This window comes from Bacillus rossius, chromosome 11 (assembly GCF_032445375.1).
Source record: "Bacillus rossius redtenbacheri isolate Brsri chromosome 11, Brsri_v3, whole genome shotgun sequence".
Taxonomy (NCBI): domain Eukaryota; kingdom Metazoa; phylum Arthropoda; class Insecta; order Phasmatodea; family Bacillidae; genus Bacillus; species Bacillus rossius.
Genome location: NC_086338.1, coordinates 1,484,757 through 1,503,688, shown reverse-complemented (window position 1 = coordinate 1,503,688; position 18,932 = coordinate 1,484,757). Strand labels below are relative to the sequence as shown.

The window sequence follows — 18,932 nt, the reverse complement described above, 5'->3', positions numbered from 1 at the left end:
TTCTTAGAGTAATGGCGAATCGTGTGCGTGCAGCAGTACGGTATCCATATTCCCATTGGCCCCGTCAAGTGCGGGAAAACACCTCTCGCCGACCACAGCCAATAACTACAAGAAAAAAACTATGGTGTTTTGCGATGTACCTAGACACGAAATGTATTCGCGAAATACAGGTGTCCCTAGCTATAGACCTTTACTCAGACACTTATCTCTTTTTTTTATTCGCAGTGGAACACCTTTTTAATTTGCCACTCTCTGGGAACCAGCGAGCAACGAGCCAGTCGAACTACCGGAACGAATGGAAGGATGTCAATTGATCAACCGAGTTTGTACTTCAGGACTGCAATTGGCTAGAATGCTGCCGCATGAGCTCGCTGATGTCTAATTAAGAGAAAAAATTAATTTGCACTTACTTGTGAGTCCAGATCTGCAACACAGCTATTTGCACAGAGTACTGAACTCAATTGTGCGTATGTATTTGTTTGGAGGTCTGTCAAAGCGCACACAAAATAAACACCTTCCAAGTAGTCTTTGCACTTGCATACTTTTGTTACATGCTGTTTCCGAACAGTATTAATTTTTACCTAATTACACTATAGAAATTATAAATGTTTATTTATTTTACACAAATAATTTATGAAAGAACTGTGTAAATATTCTTGCATGTTAAAAACAAATTTTCACCACTGTCAAACGAAACCTCAAACAATTTAAAGCAATAAAGCCTATTATTGGTAAATTAAAACAATTGTGAAGACGGTTCTTAAGAAATATTCAGTTTTTAAGCTAGATGTTTTGTTGATTCTTAACACGTAGTTATGTTTTTTGTCATAATTTGATCCATCAAAACAATCTTCTCATTACAAATATATATATATATATATATATATATATATATATATATATATATATATATATATATACATGCAGGAACTGTTTTCTCAGTAATTGTTTTCTGAAATTTGTTAATTTCTACTTGGTTCGGCAAGGATAGAGTTCAGAACAAGACAGATTCTTTTGAAATATTTTTTAAAATAAAATTTTATTGGTTCACATATCTTTATACAGCAAAACGTTTGTTGGTTTCCTCCGTGTACTCTTAATTATTCCTGTCAATATTTTGTTGGTTTTCTCCATGTACTATTGTTAATTCTTGTGGTTTCTCCAAGTTATACTGATTATTCATGCAAATTTTTTGCTTATTTTTTTCCATGTGCTCCTTGTTCTTCCTGGGAGAAATCTGCTGATATTCTCCGAGTGTTCATAGTTATACCTAAGAAAACAATTACTGCGTGTAATTATTTTTCGTAATGAGATAAGTAATTATATTCCTATTTGTAATATATATATATATGCTTTTTGTCTTATTTATACATAAGGTATCACTAGGTTTTCATTTTGTAAATCAGTGCTGACTTATAATGCGTAATAATGTTCCATTATCTTTATATTTCCGCAATATAAATGTTATATTAGACGAAAGTAACTGCCATACACGAATATTTACATTTTATATGAAGTTTCGAAATGAAGTTGGCTTTATTAAAACTCTGCTTAGTATTACTCTGCTTTTTCATTATTTTTTGCCAAAGACTAGCCTTTTTTGTGTGAATATAGTCCTAATTTTTGCACGACCACTTGGGTAGATTTTCTAGAACATTTTACGTATTTCTGGTTTTCCTTTTTTTATTGGTAATTACCCAGGGTGTGTGGGGAACGAGACCCCCCTTCCTTTTTGGTCGGAAGGCGGGTTTCACTCAGTCGAATACAATGCCTTGAGACAGCTGAGAAACACTATCACGCAATACGAACTTCCTTCTCCTTGATGACTAGCCAAGCCCTCCTTCTCTTGCGATCGTGAGTGAGCATCCCTCATTTCACATAAAAACAAGGACTGCCTGTACAACGCATCGAATAAAATATTCATTACTCAGCCGAATGCCTCGTCAACTTGTAGCCTAATTGACATGTAACCTTGTAGCCATGTAGCCTTGAAGTCTTGTAGCCTCGTAACCAGTTGAAGCCTGGTAGAATCGTAGTCTTATAACCTCCTAACCTTGTAGACAAATGTTATTGGAGCTGTGGGAGTCTCGTATCCTCCTTGTAGCTTTGTAGACGTGAAACTTCGTAGTTCTGTAGCCACGTAGTCTCGTAGCCTCGGACTTGTCGGAACCAGACCTGTCCGGATTAACCGTAATAAACTTTAAAATATATCAAAAATAGGTTTTACAGACAAAAGAAAAATCTTATTTGTAATATTGTTTGGTTTTAATGGAGACTGCCGTGGTTTTGCCGTGCGATCTCGCAGGTGCCCCAAGGTCAGTAGCTCAGCAGACGATGTGTCGCTTTGCTTCTCAGAGTAGCTCAGCAACCCTCCAGCATTGTAGTAGCTTCGCCAAGAGTTGGAAGAGCTCATTCCTCCGTACCTTCATCGTCATCTTCCGAACTATATCAGTTCCGGTGTTTGAAATGCACGCCTCCACGATTTCATCTTCACTTCACATCTGATATCCAATACCGCTGTCACTGTTCATCCATTCTGATATGTCATTCTCCTCCACGTCGGCACAAACCTCCAACTGTTGAAAAACTTGTACACAATCAAAGCTAGTTGAAGTTGGTTGAGATATGTCTTGTCCCTGGTTTTCCTGTGAAATGTTAGGCCACTTTTTTTCCAGTTTTTTTTTTTTTTTGAAAATTTAACGGATTAATTTCTTCCCGCACTTCTGCAGTCAAGTAAATGACAGTCTTCATGGTCACTTTTTTAATACTATCCATTAAGTTAGCTAACGGGTCTGCTTCTTGCTGCTCTAAAAGTGACATGGATATTTTTTAATTTTCACTATCTGGTAATTCTTCTTCGCTCGGGTTTCACGGTGCATTATCAGTTAAGAGGCCGTGTCACAAATTTGCGCTCCTATCTATATCAATGTTATTTTAAAAGGCAGTTTTTCTCAAAGTCTATAAGAGGTAGGGGCCGGAAATTTTGCCTACTGAAAGTATACAATACATTTAACATAACCGCTTTTTTCAAATTTATTTATCATATCATATATTATTTCTGTGATGAAAATAATATTATCAATATTTTGATTTGTCCAGATACATTGAAATTTTGCTTATATTTATAATTATTTAGCAAAAACTGAAAACGCCATTGAAATGTATTGCACATTACCTTCCGATCAGTGTCTTCATGATCATGATGGGTTTAAAAACCTGGGTGTAATCAAGTCTTTAAATATGACATGACAACATTTATACTTAATAATTTGGAGATATGCCTTTTCTATCCTCAGCCCCTGAGCTTTTACTATCTGGTCTGGCGACCGACCTGACACTCTTCAACCACCCCAGGGGTCTCCGATTACACATCTTATCAAAAAAAAAAAAAAAAAAAAAGCTGTTCGTTCATTTGTTTTTGTGTTCGAGCGAAGGTTTACTTCTCCATTAGTGCCACAGAATTCACACATTTATGCCAAGGGAATATTCCGCTGATGTGACGCCATACGAATGTATTATTCGCGACCATACAACTTTTTTGTTTGTCATCGGGAAAATGACGCCGCAGTTTGATTTTTTGTGGTGATATAAAATAAATTTTCTTGGAATGTTCATTTTAAATTGAGCATTTTTAAATGTCAGCGTAGAATATGCTTATCTGCCCATTTTGTTTCTTTCCATAATAATGAGTAAAGTTAACATTGTCATAGACATTTTATTATATTCGTTTGCCGTCCAAGTACAAATGTCACACTATATCGCACGTAATTATAATTTTTTACTAATTTGTTAGTTGTCATTTTATTTAAGTTATAAATAACATTAATAAAAATTATTACTTAATAGTCCAGAATAGAGATTCATTTAATAGGGGTTTAAAATATGGTACTACATACATATTTATATTATCTTGTCTTCTTTGTAACTTTACTGGAAGAATGGCATTTGGTATGTATGTTAACTCACAATGAAAATACTTCAGAAGTACTCAATTAACAGTGAACAACCTAGGGCCTATACTCATTTCATTATGTTCATGAAATATAATTGATATTACTAATAATGAACTGTATGTGTTTTGCGTAGAGATATCGTACGAACTGTATGTGGTACAGACCAACATTAGCTAAGACTCTGTAAATAAGTAATTTCAGTTAATGTGTAGAGAATATTAAAAGTTAGAAATAATGATATATATAAAACAATGCAGAGTTATCAGCATAAAAATAGAAGTTGTTTTTACGTAGCGCCTACTGGAATGTATATTTTGTGTTGAATTATGTGGTATGATTAGTATTCTCTTATTGTAAGTGTGTTTTGTTAAAATCTTATAAAACATCACTTACTGTTGAAGAATTTTCATTTTTTTTGTGATGATCTTACTTAAACAAGTTTTAATTATATTACACATGTATATTTTAAAAGCATTTTAATGTATACTTATAGAATTGTAATAGGCTTTATACGGACTCTCACGATGCATGTGATCATCTATAATTAATAGAGACCGGAAAAATTCGCGGATTCATTCGGCGATAGGCTAGAAGTCAAATACATATACCTTTTAGATGATTTTGCTATTGGCTTACTGTTCATCTGGACGAATCTCAACCAATTATAAAACACCAACCAAAGAAGGATCGAATCACAGACAAACAAGCTGAGACGACTAACAAGTCAGCAGCAAATGAACTGCCGTTATTTGCCCGAGTGTACAGGGGAATGTGCAGTCTATCCTGAAGGCCGTCGAAACCGCGAATTTTTCCGGTCCCTAATCTACATCAATATTATGGCCGTTTCACAAGATCAAATATTTATTGAATTCAATCTGTTGCATTCATTGTACATGATTTTCGATATGTACATTGAATTCAATACAAATTGAAGATGTTACTCAACTAAGCTTATTCTTATTAACTTATAAGTATTTTGTTTGTTCAGTACATAAAAGTAAAAGATTTGTTATTATTTAAATAATGAGCATCTTTAAGCAATAACGTTTTCAAAATATTTACATAAACATAATGGAATATATTTTTTAAATACTTTATATCTACGATCACATCAACGGCAGTATTATGTAATGAATGAGGTAATGAAATATGTATCTTGAAAGGATATTTTCTTCTCTGTAAAGTAAATTTGTAATGCAGCCCTCTTAATGTTAGTCTTGTGAGTTATTTCGTCTTCTAATATGCTACAGCAATGTATAAAATTAAGTTTTGTTAGTGTTTTAGTCTTGTGTAATGTTAAAGTGTAATGTGATAAATTCAATAATTTTTTTGTAAGTTCGTATTCATAAAGGTAGGCTACATATCGTATTAAGATAAATAGTATAATATTTGTAAATTTAAATTCTTTGAAACAACGTCGATAATAGGTTCACCTACCTCTGTTAAACTGTATGATGGTGCATTGTAAAAAATTAGGTAGTCTGACTTAAGTGAGATTGTATTTAGATTGTGTGTGATGCATATGCAATATCTAAGCATATGCATTTATGTTATTATCCTTTTAAAACGTTACATGATGAATTTCGTATACTTTTTAATGTCAACTAACATTATTTATCACGGACTATTACATCCAGATAAAGAATAATTACCACATGTTTGAAGATTAATTGTATTCCGATACGTTTAAAGTATTAAAATTTTTAGATTCGACTCATACCATAGTTGTATAAGTGAGGTTTCTTGATTCTGAATCCCTGCATCCGCAATTTCCTAGTGAGCCGCCGGTCAGATTGTCATCCTCTCAGATTGTCGAGGAACCAGATACATTTTTCGTCGAGTAAACTCGAGCTGTCAACCTTCCCACTAATCCTGTGATAAGGGTATAGTAGCTTTATCACGCGCTGCGGCTACAGTTCCTTCGGTTGAAAAAGCCACTAAATCTCACTGTTAAAAGAGAGAACTTCTAGAGCAGAATATTGGAAATAAACATTTACTGACACGGCCTCTTAACAACCCAGCTTTTTCTGGGTGGTTTTTTGTCTCTTAAAAACTTTCTTTTTGGTAGTAGGAATGTTTTTCCGTCCATTCATGCCGATGTATTTGAAGTATACTGGGCTGGGAGAGCATGTTTATTAATATGTTTAAGGGCCCTTGGCTTAGCTGATTTGCCTATAACCAAAAAAGGAATTTTCAAATCGCCAGAAGCGTTACTACAAGGAAACAAAGTCACACTTTCTTTTTTTACCTTATGGCCTTTGGCTACAAAATCCAACTTTGAGGATAACGTTTCTTTGGAAACATTTTGAAATTAATCCCGTTTCGTGAGCATTAAACACTTTACAAGGCTCCAAGTTTTCATCATTAACAAGTCTTCGCCTGACAAAATCGCACCACTTACACTAAGTTCCATGACAACCAGCCCACACTGGCAGTAAAAGCAGGTGAGTGTGACCGCGAGCGCTTGAGATGTCACGCCCGGCAGCGGAGTTGGCACAACCACATGTACAAAGCCTCGTCTACAGTTTTTTTATCGTGCTTCTGTTACCCAGGCTGTCCTTACTCACCGTTTTCGCACAAACATCTTCAATTTTTCCGATTTTTGAAGTGAAAACTTAAGGAAGGTTTGGATAGGGAGTAAATTCATGTAAGCCGTCATCGACATGGTCACGTGACGTGTTAATTTTTTATATATTTCAAGAATAAACCTTATTTTTTTCTATTTTTAAAGATACAAGTTTTTAATTTTATCTTTATTTTCCAAGGAAATTTTAACGTTATTGCGAGTATTGGATATTTTTAGTGGGTAGTTAACTTGAGATTATGTTTTTTTCTTTTGTTTATTTATTTACGATGTGAATTTATTCAAATGTCAGGTTATTGATTTATTAGAGATAATGTTGGTTATTTGTAGATTTAAGTTAGTAATTTTTTATTCTTTCAACGAAAAAACTTCATATCTTATAGTTTTAAAGTTATTATTGGTAGGGGAAAAACTTATGGGTTCGCGTCACCGACATGCTAGTGATATAATACCAAAAACATTTTCTTGCGTACATTTGTTGACGTATAGAAATTATATCATATTACAAATTTAAAAACAAAATTTAGATTTTCACTTTTGTCGACAGTCCCCATGACTGACTTTTAGTTAGTTACTTTTTAATCAGAAACAATTTGTTTTCCCACTCCTGATTCTTGCGCGATTCTAGTTAATGATTCACCCGCACCACTACGTGTTCTTGCTCCGTTGATACGTCACTTTCTTACGTATGGTATCCATTACGTTGCTCTTGATAAGTGCGCACGGTAAGACGGGAAGCCATTTTTCACAGACGAGAGAGCCAAACGCCCGATCGTGCATCTTCGGTTTTTTTGTCCATTGTAAATAATTATGGCGGTGTTGATAAAAGGATACTAATGGTCAATTAGGTTAGGTTAGCTACATTATAAATACTTTAAAACATTGTGGACGGTTGATTTGGTTGGGATAGCTACATTAAAGATACTGTGAAATCATGTAAACGGTTTACTAGCGCTGGATAGCTACATATTAAAAAGTTATTTTCTAAGCAACCATAAAATTATTTTACAGTATTTTTAATGTAGCTATTCTTACCTAATATAACCAACCATCCACAATGTTTTAAAGAATTTATAATGTAACTAACCTATCTTATGCTTCTCGCATTTGGAGAATAAATGCCCGCGAATTTTTTTTCCCCAAATAAATACACCCACCTGTTGTGGTACGGAAAACAAAAGCGAGCATGAACTTGGGGGAACTTCGGGTGTGTCTCTCTCGTCTGTGAAATAAAGGCGTCCCCGGTAAGACGCTCGCACCGAACAGAAACAACTGTCACGAGCACCGGTCGCCAGCCCGAGTCGCCATCGACTGAAGGGAACCAAACAGACCAACTCGAGGGCACAGAGTGAGGCGCTTCTCGGGAAACTGAGGGCAGGCGGACCCCTCTTACAAGTGTACTTACTGTCTTCTTTCGCTGCGGCACAACATTCTTCTTTCATACTTTCTCTTACATCCGTCCGGACTAGCGAGAATCTCCTGCCTCTTTTCAACGGTTTAATGACTATGCTCCAATGAAACATTATTTAAAATATATAATCATGCGACTAATTTCGTAAGAAATACTCAGAGTTATCTCGAAAAAACAATTTCATTTATGCGAAAATAACCATAGCCACGTGTTGTAAAAATTTACAAAATCTTTTTTATCTTATTACAAACTGTGTTGGTAACTGGTTGCGAAAGGAATATTTTGTAAATGTACAGAATATAATTTTATGTGTAGATTACTACACAATGGCAATCTACTTTGTTTTTTTTTCCTTTCTTTTTTCTCGGTAATTTAATTTCTTTGAACTTATTTTGCAGGACAGTTGTCATTATTTACAAAGCTGATGTTCGTATTTGCCTAGAATAAATTGAAGCGTGAAAAGAGAGTATTTTTAATTTTGTTGCTAGTTACCTTAACATTTAAACTAACAATTGTCTATTATATATATGTATATAGATATGCGTCTGGTGTATGCGCACAGAAGTTTTCATGTCTTTTTGCTTTATTTTCTTACCTGAAAGGCATCTTAAGTTTGGTAGCATCTGATTTTAATTTCCAGGACAGAAAAAAACGGTTCTGCCTTACTTTGTGTTAACTTTAGTACGCCACTTTCCTATTTCTCATTTTCATTATTTCATTTCTGTAACAGTCTTATTTAATGCTGAAAACACAAAGTTTTACTGAATTCTTGACCTTAGTTTTCAACTCCTGCCGCATAAATTTTATAATTTATACGCCTCTTCCCTTTCCGAACTTTTTTTTTATTTTTGAACTTATACTTATTTAGGCTCGTTGAGGGTGAAATTTTAATAATCAATGTAAATTCAATGAAGTGCGCGCGCATCATGGACGGAAGTCTAACATGAAGTCAAAAGCGCATGCGCGTTTCTGCCACACGCACATGTCGGAGCCGCACAGGCAGCCGACCGCGAGTGGCGACATCAACCTGTATGTATTCGCTTACGTGAACATCGGGGACGTGCCAAGCGTATCGGCGAGCCAAATAAATCTATGTAATAGTAAAACTATCCTGGAATACATTTCATAAACTTTTATAGTCACAAAAATAACTAAACGCAAATTATATAAAAAAAAAGTTTTAATCCTATGATTTCAACATAAAAAATCTAATATTTTTCGCAATATTGTGTTGAGTTTGTTTAACTCAGTGGTTAAGTGGTTTCGGACTTAAGGTTCAAAGTCCGATTCCCGTCAATGGAGAATACATTTCTTTACTTTTTTTTAAATTACTTATTCTTGCATTCGAACGTTATGGTTAATGAAAACCTTTTTATTATTTTTTATGCTTGATTAATTGTTATAATAAATTTTAATACATAGCTCAGTCCATTGGTTTGGTTATTTTACACTTGGTACGCATACAACATTACTATTATAAAAATAAAACTTATAAACACAATCAAAGTTTTTGATTAAGGATATATAAAAGCGTTAATGTTTTTTTTATATAAATCTACAGTTTTATACTTAGCTTGAGGAAATGTTGCTTACTTGTACTTAAAAAAAAAGGATTGCTAATTTTTTTATAAGATTTCTAAAAACCACACTCATTTCTCTATCCCATTTCTTAAAGCGAAAGTTTTGTACTTGTAGGTATATGAACTGTTGCTCAACTGACGAATAAAGACAAATTAAAATCACTGCCTGCATCTGTTTCGAAAAAAAAGAGGACCACTGTCTACATGCTCGTTCTAGAAACCACCCTATTTCCCTTTCCATACCCTTATTAACTATAGGCCTATCTGAACTGTGGTACTCCTTGATGAACTGACAAAAATTACTGTCCACACATAATTTTTAATAAAAAAAATTAAGGAATATCACTGTTTACATAGGAATTCAAAAAACCACCCCATTCAACATTCCCGCCCCTTAAAAAAGGATTTTGGTACTTGATAAAATTTTGCCCACTGAACAGTTACAAGAAAAAATTACCGTCTAAATCTATATAGAAAAAAATAATTTACATCCCCCATTCACAATTAGTTAAAATTACTAAAAATAAAATATTACATTTCTGTATTCTAATTACTTTAAAAAAAATGAGTCTCTTCACTTGCGAAATACCGATTACTTCATCTTATGTAACTAACATGTAATTAACTCTTTACTCATTGTTCTGTAAAATATTTTTTCTTTTACAAAAGTTAAAGTTATATACAAATAAGTAGGCCTATAGCTCGCGTACATAACCACGTACCGGTACCAATTATTTTCCATCTTATTTACTTTTATTTATATGAGTTTTACGAATCTTTATGTATTCTTGATTTTTATGTTCACTTTTGAGTTTTATTTTAATATGTAAATTAAAAACATGCTTACCTTTGTTCTTCAGGCGCCAGTTTGTGCAAGTAACCATACAGTGACAACATTAAGAGCTGTTTACATAATCCATGCAACAATCACTACTTACTAAAGAACTGCTTGTGTAATTAAATAAATATTCCTGTAATCTTACATAACATTATCCTGGATAATAATCTCACACTCGCATTTAACCTGTACCGTTAGAAATTACAGTTTATTTACGGAAGTTTCATATAAACAATGTGGTCTTCGTGGTTACAGACCACTGAGTCATCGTAAATATGACGCAGTTGTAAACAAGATAAACAGGCATGCAGGTGTTTGCTATGGACTTAACAATGCTTTTAAGTTTCGTCGACATTAAAATTGATTCTCGTCAGTTCATGTTCATAGCAAGTAAATTCGGTATCCGTTAATTGACGCATAATTTGAAGATCTAAGTGAATAGCGATAAAACCTAAATAACAGCGCAATTGAAGTCAATGCACCGCCAAACACAGAAATAGATGCCAATACACCACATAACACCACAATGCAAAGCAAAACACAAAATGCACAAGAATTCCTTAAATTACCTCATTTTGTCTGTTAAAATATATAATTGATTGAATAAATTTTGGTTTAGGGTATTATTCAAAACCATAAATATGATAGACTTAGTAAAAATATTTAGTTCCTACATATTTCTTTTTTAAAACTAAAGTAAATTTAAAGTACTCTATAGCTGATACCTACAGACATGGCTAAAGGCCTACAGAGAAACGTGTGATTTCGAGTATTAAACATTGAAATTTTTTTTCTTCATATTTAATGGTATTGAAATAAAATTACAGTGACAAAAGTAAAATTTAAATTTGAAATTATGTTGAACTTTCTCTTGAACTAAAAAACATTACAGAAGAATATTGGATGTTTTGATAGCAGTTTTTTTGTTTAGGTAACTTATCAATACATGTAGGATTGTTAATGAACACATTTTAGCGTCTTACCACAAATTCTTGTAGCAGTTGATCACTGTTACTGTGATTGATACGTGCGTATTATTACATATGTTTAATCTATAACGATGATAAAGACAAAATACACTATTTTTAATGACGAAATTAGCATTTTTATAACACAGTAAAATCGTGGCTCTACTTATGGATGATTCCTGACAAGTGTTATTGGTAAATTTAAGGTGAAATGTTTTAACGATGTTTATTAAGGTGGATCAACCACGTGAGTTTTCCTGTAACCGACCGGCAGTGGCGCAGCAATAAAGGGACGTGTGTTACAATCTCGGTCCATCCACAGTGATTTGAGTTTCCCGCGGTTTCCTGAAACTGCTACACGCATGTGACGGCATGGTTTCTCACTGCGGACCTTGACCGCTCACAATCCCAATCCCAGGTTGCCTGACTTTTATCACGCCTCTGATAACCGGACCATCGACGAAACGTGATGTCAAAATTAAGGGGTGAGGGGAGTTTAGATAAGTTGCAATAGAAAGGCAGCCGTATTCACACTCTAAGAAACTAGAGCGATGAAGCAATTATCTGAAATATTATCAGAAAAGTTCGTTCATTCGTCTATGATAGTCATTAAGGACAGAATGCTTGTCACCAAGGCGAATATTTATCGCGAAAATATGTTATGTCACGATATAGTCTACAAAATACTGTAACTTCTTCATACAATTTTGTTGGACGAAATACTTTTGACGAGACTTGGTTATTTTTTGACCAATCACAGACGTTTTGTAAAGTAAAGTAACAACTACGATCTCATTGATCCGTTCGAGAGCCATGCAATATTGTGTTTTCCGCGGGATAAAGCCATAAGACAATTGGCTGAATTAACGGAGCCGAACGAAGCATCAACAATGCAATAGCCGTTGCCATGGAGACAAAGGAAGCGTCAACAAGGGAACATTCGTTGCCATGAGGATTTTCGACCAAAATGGGAATTTTGATCTTTAACGCCCCCGAACACCCGTCCCCTAAGGCGATGAATTTTCAAGAATAACGAAATACGTGTCACTTTTTTAGAGAGTATGTATATTTACAAAATTACATCATCGTAACTTATAAAAAAATTATGTTTCTGCATGAAAAATTTTCTAATCCTTTCAAAATTTAGAGATGGAATTGACAATAAAAACCTTAGTGCACTCAAGGAATATTTCCTCCGAATTTCCAATATCTAGGTCCACCAGTTTAGGCTGTGCGTTGTCTGGTAGTCAAGCTACTATTTTATAAGTATAGATTTTGCAGACATAGACAAAGCGTTTTGAGCCTAGCAAACAGTCCAATTTATCCTAAATATATATCTACATCCCTACTTATCACCTCATAAAATGCCATCTTCTGTCCACACAACCATCTATAAAACGCAATAAAAAGGGTCTCTTAAGACTCAACCTAGCTTAAAATATACGGTGTACCACAGTATAAACACATAATTATATTTTTTTTACAATAAATTGTTTTTTTCTTGGTAGCATACCTAATATAGTTTTTAAACAGTTTACTTAAAATTTGTTTTGCGTGCTTGTGAATATTATATTAAAATGTTTTTTTTTTCAGTTCAATGTTAGAAAATCTTAATAAATATCACTCTAATTTCAATTTAAATCAACTTTTACTGAATATTTTTTTTTAAATTTATATTAGCATGGTTTAGTTTTCTTCGAGTAATAAAACCTATAATGATAGAATGTGGCTATTAGAAATATTTACACGCAAGGTTCTTTTCTACTACCAAAAACATTAACCTATAACCACACTAAATAAAATAATAAATGACAAATAGGTATATCCTCTGTAAAGCCAATATAATAGGTTAAGTCTACTTAATACCCTGATATGTGAATGACATATTTAGTCACCGTAAGTTATTATGTATTAAATTTAATAAAACTTTAAGTATCCTTCATATTACTACCCTTCCCAGAAACATTGCTTACTACAAAACCTGATCTTTGAATATCGGAAGCAGAAAAAAAAACTAATTAATATCAAAAACATGAAAGCATGATATAGCCGATTACATGTATCTACAACAAGCAATACATTACGAACATTTGTCCTCACATGACGATGGTAATAAAGAAAATAAAAACTGTAATGTATCTTTAACGTTAAGAAAGTGCATAGTGCATTCGTTTTTAAGGATTTTGTCACTTTTTTTTAATCCGGTAACGTAAGTGTTTAATCTCAAACATAACGTTTAAAAATAAGTTTTTATATTAGAGTATCAAATAGTTTTTTTAGTATATTGCAGGGTACTGTATTTTTTCTGTATTTTACATTTAAGAAAACCACTTTTTATTTGTTGTAAACTTGTCACAGGATGAACACTGCATTAACAAACAAATTATCATACAAATACTGCCTATCATCAATTTTTAAAGCTTTTAGTCGCACGAAGTGAAAACACAGATTCTTCATGGCTTCTTATGTAATGTGATCAGAGCGCGTTTCAAGTAAGAATAGGTATGAAAAAATCATGGTTCTGATCTTATGTAACTTTTTTTATTAATTCAGAAAACAATAGTTTTATTGCAGAAGCAGTTATTTAGAATATTTTTAAAAATACAATGCTCTTTCGGCCAGGTGTAGTCCTTATCACTTAACTATCCCCTAACATGTGAGGTTCTCAGAAAAGGTGATTTATCTATATTAAATACTCAGTGGTTCAATGAATCACTGTAGTGTAAGTAAAAAAATTTCTTACTGGCGGAATACTCACTAGAATGGCTTGTCATTCGCGTACATATTCTCAGGATTACTTCTATGCGACGTTAAAAGAAAACGTATTCTAAAAAAAAATAATAATCTAAGAACTATTAACAAAAAACCTGAACTTTGTTATCGTCTATGAAAGTTTATATATTTAATTTTCTTAGAGGAAAAAATATTGTCTTCAATGAGTATTCCTAAACAAAATACAAGAATCAATGGATAAAGAGTGAACACGATTTTTACAAAAATACATCGTGTTGGAAACTTATAAAGTAATTCGATCTTTCTGTCTGTAGTGCTTGGATTTTTAAGGTGAACTATTTTCCCCCCCTTCGTATTTGATGAACTTAATTAACAATTACAAGTCTAGTCCACAGCAGGAATAATTTATCATACAGTCGCCAAAACAGTAAATAAATGTAATTTTTTAAAAATTTGTTGATATCGTAAATTTTGTTCTAAATGACCCTTAGATTATCCCCCCCCCCCCCCCCCTTGAGCTTGACAAAATGAATCTTGAAAGTTTTCTGAAATTCGAAGCCGTGGAAATCTATGATTACAGTATATGGATTATTCGCCAGTTTCATTAACGTTATCACTGCCAGAAAAAAATAGGAAAGGGGTGGTAAGGAGGGAGAGAGATACCACAAGCTACTTCTATTACGCATCAGTGCTTTTCACATACGCACGCACAAGCATTATAATATAAGGTAGATTTTTTTCGATATAATTTAGTGAATCGTCACTTTACATTTACAAACATTATTTAAAAATGAGGAGATAGGTTTAATATTTTTTTTTTAAGCTTATCAGCGTTTTATACAAAGGAAAGTGCACGTGATAGGCAACTTAAAGAACATAGTGACAAAAAAAACAGCGTATTATTTGTAAATTAAAAAAAAAGACAGAAGCTTTGGAGAATGCATCAGTCTAACATAAGCCCCAGCACGGTGAAGAATACAACTGTTAATTCTGACGTCAGCCGGATCTTAACAATTTTACGCGTAACGCAAGTGTAATGGATAGATTTTATTTCGCTCATTCATAGCACACGTAAAAGTGCAAGAAACGTACCTAATAAAAAGTAGAGAACGGACATTCAACGATGTCTGATAAAACGGTGAAATATTTTGTCCGGCGCCGTGTTTGTCGGTCTGTGTTTATTCGCCACGGCGACGGCGTCATGGTAGAAGTGAGTGTGTAGTGTTGGGGTGTGAAGGGGGGAGGGGAGGTGTTTCTCTCGTAACCCAGCTTCGGGCGTCTGCCGATGGTGTCTCTTTTTCTTGCCCTTCCTTGGCTCTCCGCGGCCCTAGAGGTAGGTCTGGGCGCACATGTAACGATCTGTCCCGCCCCCCTTCCCCGCACCCACCCCTCACTGGACCGCTTCATTCAGCACGGGTTGCGTCATTTCAGAGCCAGCTGCTTTACAACAACTTACTTTTCTTACATCTCCTCCATGAAAGAATCAAATGCACCATTTTAAATTTATTAATATATATAGCCTATTTGTTTACAAATCCAAGAGTAATTTATTTGAGAATAGCTTAACCAAAGGAAGAGTTACGGAAATTGAAGATCTAGTCTAACATCTTCGAGAGCGAGTATTTTATTCGAACATCCTCGCAAACACAGAATTTTTCTTCTTCTAATTATAAGTTTAACAATTTAGAGAGTTAGGGCTCAAAAATCCTTTGTGATTTTTTGCTAATACGCGCAACAGCATCTACATTATATATACCTATATTGTTTAAACGATGAATTGGTTTTGACGTACGATGCAAAAAAATACATATATTCGTGGAGATTTCGAACATATTTTACGAGTAATAAAATTTTTTTTTATTAAAAAACTAGAAACAATTAAGAAGTAATTAGTCCAAATCTGCGTGTATTTAAACGATTTTCGATCTTCTGTTCACATAGCATAACATTTACTTTTAATTTTAATCAGATGCACTAATAATATATTCGCGTCATTAAAACGATGGCTTTCAAATGGGCATCAAACGTCTCGCAAACATTACCAATATATGAAATCAGGCGAAATTCAAACTGTAGCAGACTTCCGAGCCTAGCTATGTTACGTCATACACAAGCCAAATGTATTTTATCTGGTTCTCTGGCTGATTTTCTAAACATAAAAAATAAAACTATGAATACGCTGTTTGCACGTGATCTCACAGCTTGTCAATTTTATTAATATAATTGACGAAATGTGAGATGAGGCATGGTTACCAAACAAATGCCCTTTCACAGTGTGATAGCTAAGAACAACAATATCATAAACTATGTTAATGCTGATAACAACTAAGGATATATTTATCCACGAAGTTTTAGAAATTAAGTACGATCTAAGGATATTAATATGCAGGCTCCTATTAGATTTTAATTCACATTACTTACCGAATCAATAATGAATTTATAACAATTTATATATTTTTGTAGGCCGTTCTAGGTATAAATTCAAAGTGAGAAAGTGTTGGCTGCGTATACATGACACCGAGTGGGGCTCGCGATTCACCATTGTAGTAAAAACTTTAATAAACACGGGCCCAAAACAAAATAATACTTTCCAAAGCGGCGAGCATAGCAATCACTTTAGATTCGCTATCTTTGACTGACTTAGCCCTCTACGATACTCGCACATGTGGATAAAATTATATTCATTTTTTAAAATATTCATACGTTAAGGGTTGTATTTATCTACTGTAACGTTATGTGTATCTTGGAATAAGTAATAAACATAAAAATAACATTAAATACAGGTATTCAGTTGTTTACAGGTGAGTAACCATAGGTTTCTCAACGTTCATACATGGCATTGATCTGTTTGCTACACACACACTTAAAGTATCTAACTATCATGCATGGACACAGACATACCTGAAGAACTCGTGATTGAGGTTATGTTGAACGAAGGTCGGAGAGAAACGGGCAGTCCCGTCGGCGCTCGCAGATTTTTCCCGCCTTTTTTCTACTACCTTCTCTCTTCGTCACGTGACGTCAGTGGAACATCAGAGCATCGCGGTGGTGGCGCAGCGACGCGCGGTTCTCAACAAAGACCAGGCGTCCTCACAACAATGCGACGGCGTGTGTTCCAGTCGCTCACTTGCCACGTGCCTCCAACGAGAGGTTTACCCACCCAACCGCGTGCACTGCTTTACTGGTTTATTGTTTGTTTACGTCGCAGGCTAGTCTTGTCTGGCGCTGGACGGCTCGGCGAGCGATGAAGGCGGCGACTCGTCCGCTCCTAGGCGCATCGTTGCCGCCGGCGCGGTGTCAGGACCTACTGCAAACCTGCTACACGTCAGAGCCCGCGCGCGTCCCAAGCGACACTGCCGGGTGGGCGAGCAAGCTCGCAGTGGGTGAGTAAGCCTCGCGACGCTGCAGACATCTGCTGGCCCCGCGGCGAACGACTGGGCGCCCGCCTTATCCCACCCCTCCGCCGGTTCCTTCTCCCTCCCCTGCGCCATCCCCTTCCTTTCCACGGTCGTGCGAGTGTCCACCCGCCAGCCTTTATTACGTTGATGAATCTCTCCCTTCCCCCTGCGTCAACAGCCTGGAGTGTCTCACCCCCTCCTTCCGTGCTTTCCGCCCCTCATTTCCCCTCCCTCCCTCCACAACCTCCCCTCGGCGAAACTTCTCGCTCGCCTCGCTTCCTCTCTGACCCCTCCGGCGCCGGCTACCCTCCTAAAACACACAACGCGCATGACCGAGAATTATAATTAGATTCGTAATGTCCAGTCATTATTCTTACGATGTACTACCCGCGCTGAAAACATACGGTCCGTTTCCGAGCGCAGTTCTGCGAGTTCAACCCATGGAGGGGACTACACCTTAAATTATGAAAACATAATGTCAATTATTTTTTTCATTCAGGCGTCAATATAAAGTTTATTTATGTTTGATATTGTAGCTTTCTTCCTTAGTGTCACCAATTGATATAATTGACCGACGGGATTATAAAAATACAATTTAGTCAATAAATAATTTTTCCCCAAACCTAGGCCTATCCGCTTAAAGCTCAGTCTTACTCGCAATGCGGATTATTTATTTTTTGTTACTATTAATAAATGGCTGTTCCTGCAAATTCATCTCGATAGCTCTTTTGAACATATTGTTGGGTCTCAATTGTTTCACAAGATAATTTACTAAAAGTTGTCTCCTAGCTGTAAATTGTCACGCAAGTGATAAGGCTAATAATTGTATCCAAACATTTATGTGACTTTACCGCTATTAAACAACACTTACAAAGTAGTTGGTGACAAGAATTCTGGCAAAACATAAAATTCAAAAAAGCTATCGTGATTAGGGTACAAGAAAAGTCCTAAACAATATCAATGATGCCCACGTTGGGTTGTAAGACCGAACCTTCTGTTGGTTTCATATACACATTTCTTCTGATGTACTACTCTTTATGTGTGTATGCCCTAAAACAATAAAAAATTGGTTGTCTGTAAAGTCGGTTTACGGACGATAGTTTAACGTGACAACGTCATAAATACATTGATGAAATGATTGCATTGTTTTATGAACAAAAAATTGGTTGTCTGTAAAGTCGGTTTACGGACGATAGTTTAACGTGACAACGTCATAACAAAACATTGATGAAATGATTACATACGTTTATGAATAAATTTGAATCATTTTACTTTAAATATCACTATTTTGTATAGATACAAAGAAGGAGTGAAATGAAATCTACAATTTAATTGATAAATTTACTTTTACTTGCACTCATTAATTCAAATATGTTTATTACTTTAACGAAGCGATTATTTTAACCATAACTTTTATACATGTTTGCTACTTAAATTCTTCCAATCTGTTTTATTCTGTTAAGGATA

General features: G+C 34.9%; 1 long non-coding RNA gene across 1 annotated transcript in view; it reads right to left on the bottom strand.

Moving 5' to 3' along the window:
- LOC134536561 (uncharacterized) overlaps positions 1-17,481 on the bottom strand; it is a 400,227-nt gene extending 382,746 nt beyond the window's left edge. The window contains exon 1 of the long non-coding RNA XR_010075803.1: positions 16,969-17,481. This is a non-coding gene — a long non-coding RNA (uncharacterized LOC134536561). The remainder of the gene's footprint in view (positions 1-16,968) is intronic.
- Between the last annotated feature and the right edge of the window lie 1,451 nt (positions 17,482-18,932).